Source organism: Alosa sapidissima, chromosome 17 (assembly GCF_018492685.1).
Source record: "Alosa sapidissima isolate fAloSap1 chromosome 17, fAloSap1.pri, whole genome shotgun sequence".
In the NCBI taxonomy this organism is placed as follows: Eukaryota; Metazoa; Chordata; class Actinopteri; order Clupeiformes; family Clupeidae; genus Alosa; species Alosa sapidissima.
Genome location: NC_055973.1, coordinates 22,476,026 through 22,484,734, shown reverse-complemented (window position 1 = coordinate 22,484,734; position 8,709 = coordinate 22,476,026). Strand labels below are relative to the sequence as shown.

At 37.8% G+C, this 8,709-nt stretch overlaps 1 protein-coding gene across 5 annotated transcripts in view; it reads left to right on the top strand.

The window, feature by feature from the left end:
* Positions 1 to 92: 92 nt before the first annotated feature.
* Positions 93 to 8,709, top strand: part of LOC121688279 — a 522,978-nt gene continuing 514,361 nt past the window's right edge. Inside the window, exons 1-4 of one of the 5 annotated variants that reach the window (XR_006024543.1) lie at positions 93 to 237; positions 5,491 to 5,626; positions 8,438 to 8,509; positions 8,650 to 8,701. The gene's annotated coding sequence lies outside the window, so the exon portion shown is untranslated. Of the gene's footprint in view, positions 238 to 420; positions 523 to 5,490; positions 5,627 to 8,437; positions 8,510 to 8,649; positions 8,702 to 8,709 lie in introns of all 5 variants that reach the window. The other 4 variants (XR_006024545.1, XR_006024544.1, XM_042067754.1 and 1 more) reach the window with 4 other exon arrangements.

The following is an 8,709-nucleotide window of genomic DNA, read 5'->3' as shown; positions in this document are numbered from 1 at the left end:
ACACCAGAACTTCGGTTCCTAATATGGAGTTTGCTATTATGAGATGCCACTCTGACCCTGTCTCCGACTTTGTCTTTCAGTGTCCTCCTTGACATCTCCATGGCCATGTAGAAAATCCCAACCTGCTGATCCATGTGCACTTCATCTTCTCTACATCACGCATGCTGTCTACGGACAGCTGTCCTTTCAGTACATCAAGCACATTTCATTGTTTTGGAACGGAAGCTTATCAGTGAGGTCTGTATTAAGTTTTTTTTTTTTACAGAAATCTCGATCTGTTTTGTGGATTTGCTATTTTTAAACTACGTTGTATTTTTTCACTGTTTGTTTGGAAATGACTATTGCCATTGTATATAGAGAGGATGGATAATGACATAAATTGATTCTTGATTTTTTTTTCAAACCTTTGTTCGTGGATAGGAGATTGTTATCTCTTGAGGACCAATAACAAACAAAAAGCTGGCCTTATACCCTTAAACTTCTGCAAGTTTGGAAACTGGTCCAACAACAACAAACACAACTGTACGTTTTAGTAGACCGAGCACTGCACTACTATCACTGAATTGTTTCCTTGAGGACAGAGATAACCCTGTGAATTTCATCTCTCAGGTTGCTGCAGATAGCCTTTGAAGCATTTGTCAATGTCTTTCACACCCTTATGAATTTGTACAGCAGCTGCTCTGAAGTCTGAGTCTACACACAGCTGCTGCTACTGTGTGTTATACAGATAGTACTGAAACACACAGGGCAAATTATTTACTAAATGAATTAAGAACAGATACCTAATCCATATTCTATTTGAAAATGAGATGAAGACCTGGGTTTGACCATTTTGAACTGATTCGCATGACCACAAAACTTTTGCACTTGATAGTTACACATGCACAATAGGTGCTTACAGATCTACAAATGTAAAAGCATTGTGCTTATGTTGAAATGTAATATTAAGAACTTATGATATTATAAATAAGAGACTGTAGGTACTATATCTGCACTGAAATGTAAATTGTGCATACATGGAAATCATCCATTATACAACTGAAAACATTAAGTCTGTTAATTAGCTGGCCATAGTTCATTACAAATCTACAAATGCAAAAAAATGTGCTGATAACTGAAATAAATGTAATTGAATCCACTACCCAAGAAAATCATCTTGTGTCCCACTGAAATCATTAGGACTACAGGGTAGCTGGCCGCTGACCTCTCTAACCATATCCATCTAGAAACACTAGTTCAGCTGTTTGCACAAAAGAAGTCAAGGAGGTGTTGAGCCAAAGGCCTCTGGGTCTTACACTGTTAAGTAACTTGACTTGGGGTCAAGAAAACTGTCAACTGTGAAGCCACACACAAGGTTCCGATAATGTGACTCATGGCCTAAGAGTGAAGGTGATTTTTCTTCACCCACTGTAAGACATTTGAGGTCACTGGATCCGTAGAACTCAACTCTCTCCAATCCTTAATTAGCTGTGAGATAGACATGCCATTCCATCTCTTGTGTGACCCTTATGGGGACCAGTCTCAGCTGTCAAGAGTCCTTGAGCCATCACCACCACTGCCAGGAAGATTGGCATGGAAAGACTTGCTGTACCAGGTGGCTACATGGACTGCCTTGACATCCTGCTCAAGCCCACCAGGTGGTGTCTGGAGTCTGCATGCATCATATAGACCCTTTCAAGAGAGTTCCATTATCAGCATCATAGTTGGCCCCACAAGACTTCCGTTTTAACATTCCATATGTTATCTTAATGCAGAGGAAGTAGATTGGGGCCCAAATAGAACGTTCAAGCATTGTTTTTGTTTTTATTGTTGAAAGGGTCTATAGTTTCCTGATGTTAGCCTGAGCTTGTTTCTCTATCCACGTCCACATGAGCTTTCTGACCTGTGGAAAAGGGAAAGAGAAGTGACAATTTTACAATTTTGGTTTCTAAGGAGCATGAACAAATGTGGTGACCTTTGACCCCTTACAAAGGTCACCCCATAAAGGTGACCTTTTGCCCCTCACAAAGAACCACATAGCACTACCATTCAAGCAAGTGAACTTGACATTGAACATCATTATGCCTGCTCAAGTGCTGATTCTGTGTAGATGAAAGCACCTTTATTTTCTGACTACTACTTGATAAAATATGTAATTTTCTGATATCTATATCTATGTTTATATGTTTATGTTTATATATATACTATATACAGTATATATAGGTTGGGGTTACTTAGACATTTCCAGTCCACTCCATGATAGACAGAATACCAGCTGAGATCAGTTGCATTGTTTTTTTAATCAGGGCAGCAGTTTTCAGATTACATTATGTGCTTACATAATTGCAAAAGGGTTCTCGACTGTTGTAGAAAGAAATGGCTGATCTTCAATGCAATATCTGCATTGCCCATTATCAGCATCCATTCATCCAATGTTCCAAAGGCTCATTCTGTTTACTTATCCAATATCATTTTAAAAGGCTAACTGAGAAAACATAGGAGAACCGTATAGACCCTTTCAAGAGAGTTCCATTATCAGCATCATAGTTGGCCCCACAAGACTTCCTTTTTAACATTCCATATGTTATCTTAATGCAGAGGAAGTAGATTGGGGCCCAAATAGAACGTTCAAGCATTGTTTTTGTTTTTATTGTTGAAAGGGTCTATAGTGCTCTCCACATTTGTTGGCACCCCAAGTAAAGTTGAGTAAAAAGACGAATAACATTTACAGTATGATGGTGTCACAATGAAAACAAAGGAAAAATACAACTTTGAAGGGAACCAAATATATTCTGAGAAACAAAAACACTTCATGAAGAAAGAAATATTTTAACAAAAAGACAAGCACCACAATTATTGACACCTCTGTTAATGCATTGTTAAGCATCCCTTTGCCAATACAAGAGTGTATATTTTTTAGGGCTGTCAAAATAACTGATTATTTTCGATTAATTAATTTGAGAAAAAATAACTGATTAAAAAAAATAACGCAGATTAATCGATTCTGTATGACCTTTGACCCCAAGCCGTTCTAGTCAGTAACCATTAGACTGAAAAATGAAGGAGAGAAGAAAATGTGCTGCCTACAGTAGGTCATTGATTGGAACATTTACTTTTAAGTCGCACATCAATGCAAAGCAATAGTGTTGACATAGAGGGGAGTGTTAATTTGTTTTCATTGTGTCCCCTAGGTTATATCTGTGGCCTGAAAAAACTTATTCCCGAAGCACTTTTGAATTTATTTCCTCAGCATATTAGGTCATATCATAGATTATTATGGCCATTATTTGAACAGTGAAAATAATGATAAAAGAGTTTTTGAACTTTAATGTCACTAATGCTGATTATTCAATGATTCATTTGAGTTTAAATATTTAAAATACTTTCACAGCAAAAATTATATATGCGATTAATTTAGATGAATTAATCACAGAGTATGTAATTAATTCGATTAATTTTTTTAATCGATTGACAGCCCTAATATTTTTATCTTATGACATCCTATAAAGTTGGAAAAAACAAGGAATTTGAGACCGTTCCTTTTCACAAAATCTCTCCAGGTCGTCTAGATTCCTAAGTCCTCACTTGTGCATTCTCCTCTTTGACTCACCCCACTGTTTTTCTGTGGAGTTTAGATCAGGGGACTGAGGTGGCAATGGTAGAAGCTTGATTTTGTGTTCAGTAAAACATTTTTGTTTTGATCTGGACATGTTTGGTTCAGTGACTTGCTGAATGATCCAATCATTACCCAATTTTAGTGTCTTGGCAGATATTGACAGATTTATTATATTATATATTTATATTCAGAATTAAAGGCTTTTACCTGGCACACTCTCTAAATAATCTGTTGGCAAGGTTGCTTTTAAAGACTCACCAACAGTGATTCCTTTGAAATGCTTTGCCTCTCTCCTACCCTTTGTGCGTCGGGCAGGATAAACATGGGTCTTTGTCCAAGCAAGTTTGTCACATTTCCAGTTGATCCAAACCTTTTATGGACATATTCTATTGAGTATCTACTTTTTATAGCCATTCACGGACCTACAAAAGACAGCACACATTCTTTTTATTTGAATTTAGCATAGTCTCTAGTCTGGCTAAAGTCAGACCTCATCTCATTGAGATGGGGTCTGGGAACTAGGCATTCACTTTCTCGTATTTGAAACGTGGTTTACGAATGCCCAGAGCCGTTTATTGGGCGCTACGAATGTCTATCAAATGCGTCTGTACGTAGCTCATAACGGCATCGTCTTGCTGCCCTCCCTCCGTTCTGTGATTGGTCCCCTAACTGAGGCGAAAATTTGCTCCATGGTTTCCAGGCTGCCTAGCAGCGTGAATAAAATTGCGCACGTAAGGCAGCATGGGAAAAACCAGGCTACATAGTCTCTTGTCTTTCCCATGTTTACAAATGACTAGGTGATCACTTTATTTTCATACCTTAGTGAAGTCATGGACTACTACTGAAAGATAGATTAACTTAAAGGAGAATTCCGGTGTGATATTGACCTAAAGTGTGTTGAAACATGATACCGAGTGTGAACGTATGTCTCATAGCCCATCTCGGCTTGTCCCCTGCACTCCAAAATCTGGCGCTAGTTAGCCGATGCTACCAACAGCTTTTTAAATGGTGGTGCTTCGGCATCGGGCTAGCCATGCAAATAAATCACTGTTTTACACCATTTACGAGGCTCAATGTATCTCCACACTTCATTGGTAGACTACCGAAGGCCCTAACATTTAAAACGAGACATTGAGAACTTTGAAAAAGCACTGGTAGTTTACTTACAAGACGATTTATACAGACAGTATCTTCACGAAGTTTAGCGTTTGCATGTATTTTCATGGTATGCACTGTTTTCAGTAATTTCCTGAAATTAAATTATGATTTCATTCCCATTCAAATGACATTTGGTCATTGCTGAAAAGTAAATTAATGATTTGATCATCCATCTAAGAAGGAGGTTGCTAACATAATCAGTTTAGGGATACATAATGGCATGCCATGGTCAAATTTGAGGTTAAGAAAAAGATCACAGCACTCCTCTGTCCATCACCTCCCACAGACATGGAGATGGGTATGGATCCTCTGACCTACCTTCATCCTGTGTGTGTGTGTGTGTGTGTGTGTTGAGCTGTGTTGTGAAGTGAAGCACAACAGGTGTTACCTTGTCATCTCCTTAGAGAATCTCAGGGTAGCAGCAGTCTACAGACTTCTCCCCAGTAAACGGAGTTAGAGCATTCATTTTAGTAGACAGGCATTTCAGTGTAGGATCAGCCTAAGAACAAGCACAAGGACGTGGAAAGATTCTTATTGTTTTGTACCCCGTGCTAGATGGGTTCACTATATTTAAGCTCAATGTAGCAGAAGTAGTGATAAAAAACACCGTAAATCGTTAAAAATGCCTTAACTTGAATATTATGTTTTTTATCTATACTATTTTAAATTCAAATTTTTTTTAATATATTTTATTTTTCTATTTATACTATTTCTCTCTTTCCCACTTTCTCACACAGAAGAACTTTGTAGATGAGCCTTTTTACAGCTTTGACAGCAAAACTGAAAGAGCCCAAATGGAAGATTTCTCTGGTCCTTGAGGTGGGCCCTCACAGTTCAGTGTCAATACAACAGGAGATCTCAAGGTGTAAAGCAGTAAGCAGACTTTACTTTGTTGAGCATGTGCTGTAATATAATTCTTGACTTGGCTTTGTTAATGAGTGTGGTAATTTGTTTATATTCATAGTGTATGTCTTCAGTGTTTTCAAAATAGTACACATTTATGACTATTTTTTAAAAACCTTTCAACCTTTTATTTCTTTAGTAGAGTTAGGATATCTCCTAACATTGTGATAGTTACTCCCAAGCAGACTTGTTTATTATTCCGCATAGACCCTTTCAATCTTTTCTTAGAGGGTTTTTTTGGTTGACACGTTCAAAACCAACACAATACATTGAAAATGAATCAGACTTTACTGTAATGCTTTACAAAATATCGACTTTATCAATATTTATTGTATTTAATACTTTTTTTGTCCCCAAATTACCATTAGCTCAATGTTGATTTATGTGCCACCGGAAATGTCTTAGGAATGAACAAGTTTGTTTATGCAGTTGAAAGCGTCTAGAGCATATCAGTGTTAATCATATAATTTCAATATTGTAATAGAAGAGATTGATGAATTGATAATGATTCATAATTAATATGCACATTGATTAACATTTATTTATTTATTATTTATGATAATATTATCTATAATAATACATCAGTGTTATTTCAGTAATAGCTCAGTAGCATTTTCAGGTATTTATTTGGCAATTTCTCATGATGAATGAATATTCATCAAGTTGAGCTTTGATAGGCTGAAGTTTTCTACCAGTTGTCTGCACTGCAGTGCTCCAGTGGTCTGCGAAAGCATTGCAGGTGGTCCACAACCATGCATTCAACACTGCAGTTTTACTGTAGGCAGGACGTCACTACACCTCACACCCCACAACAGTAGTCCACAGGTTGCTTCTTACTCATGATGGTGTTTGAAACACTTGACTTTATTGTATTTCATTTCATTTGCAATATGATGGTTAGTCAGTCTTAAACAAACTCATATGAAATTCTTGCTAAATATCAATGAAACTGAGAAATGTTTAAATCAATTTATCTAAATGTTTAAATCTACAGATAAATCTACACATACCCTTCAACATACCTAGAGATTGGGATGGTTTTATTTCAGTTAGCCTAATAACTGGTTTGATTTGCATTGAGATGATCTTATGGAAAGTACCCTATGCCATCATAGACTGTATATATAGAACTATATATATAGTCTATGCCCTATGCCAATCGTGAGATATGGTAAAGGGTATGTGATGATGTGGGGTTATTTTAATTCCAAAGGCCAAGGGAACTTTATCAGGATGTATAGTACTCTGGATCCATGAAATAACTGGCCTTTAAAAATAAAAATCTGCCTGCCTCTATGGGAATTCAACATAAGTTTAACATTTTAAACAAGTTAACAAACTGTATTTTAATGAAGAACATTTATTTATTTATGATACATTTTTCATTCACAGAAAATTGGTGTCCTTAAAGGTTGGATTTTTCCTCATTTTTTAAATTCAGGCATTAAGATCCATTTCCAAAAGATGATTTTTTTTATTCCTCTTTTTAGTCAACTTTAGCATGTGGCTGAAGACTTTTTATAGGCACTGTAGATAGATACAGTAGATAGATAGATCTTTATTGTCATTGTATGCGACGCAACAAAATGGCGTTTTACAAACGGAAGTTCGGGAGGAGCGTGACAGAATTTGCCACGCCTCCTTCTTCAATCAGTCAGGGTATTTATTCGCAGTCTACCTGCCGAAGTTGCAACATTGGTGTTACTCTGCTCGCAACCCACCACCTCCCCTTATGTCTCCCGTCTTACATAGTTAAAGAAGAAGGGGGTGTATGGCGGAATCCTGCCCGACTCCTGCCTGCGCAGTCGACTCCGGCACGATTCCGCGAAGCCCTTCAGGACCATGGCCAGAGACCTCGCCAAACATGCTATTCTATTATGCTTTTATGTATTATGCTTTTATGTCTTTATGCAAATTCAGGAATGTGAACTAGTGAAATTCTGTTGGAGCCATCCCCTCCAAATAGCAGCAATGCGTAAAAAGAAAAAATAAATAAATATATATACGCATACACCATCACATTACACTAACCCAAGCACATCTCACACATAAACATTCATCTCGCACATACACATTCATTCCATGTTCTCAATAAATAGCTAGAAACAGTAAACACAGCAGTTATTGCACTAAGGGGGTAAGGGCTGTGTGTGTATTTTTCTGATTGTGTGTGTGGATGTGTGGATGATTTCTGCAATATGTTCACAGCTCTGTGTAAGAAGCTGTTCCGGAGTATATATGTGCGTGTGCTGTGGGTTCTCAGTCTGCCTGAGGGGAGGGTAGTGAACAGGGAGTGTCTGGGGTGTGAGGTGTCCTGCCTGATGTTTGTGGTCTGTGTGAGAAGACGGCTTGAGTATAATTCACTCAGGTTTGGTAGGGGGAGCCAATGATCCTCTCAGCCGTCTTGACAACCTGCTGCAGGTCCTTTCTTTTTGTTGCTATGCAGCTGGAGTGCCACACAGTGCAGCAGTATATCAGGGTGCAGTGCGGAAGCCGCACCATAAATATCCTAGCTGACGTTACAAGATGTCATACACTACTTTATTGAGTATTCCCTCTCGTAATGAGGTTGTTTTAGAAAAATATTCGTAAATTGCATTTAGCAATTTAGTCCGTGGAACTATAGCTCATATTATACTTCATGCAAGATGACTATCGTCGTTATGGATTTGTTATATTCAGCAAGCAACTTATAAGTGCTAATGTTATTTGCGAATAAGCCTAATACTGTACAGGATATGTAGTTCAAGATAATTCTAACGTGGTATTCTATCTCCATAGGAGCAGCCGCAAGCATAACTCTGTCGTTCGGTAACTGACCGACAAACGCGAAAGGCAGAGCTAGAATTTCAGGTATGTCCCTCCTTGGCTAATGTATTCTAAAGATGGAGGCTGAAACATGCTCCATCTCCTCCCTTTTGAAAAACAGTCCATTGTGGTTTGTTTTGTTTCTTCTGTAGTCAATTATTATTTATTTTGTTTTCTTGGTGAAGGTCATTGTTCCTGCACCAAACACCAGGGTCTGGACCTCTTCATATATTTAAAGTAAGACG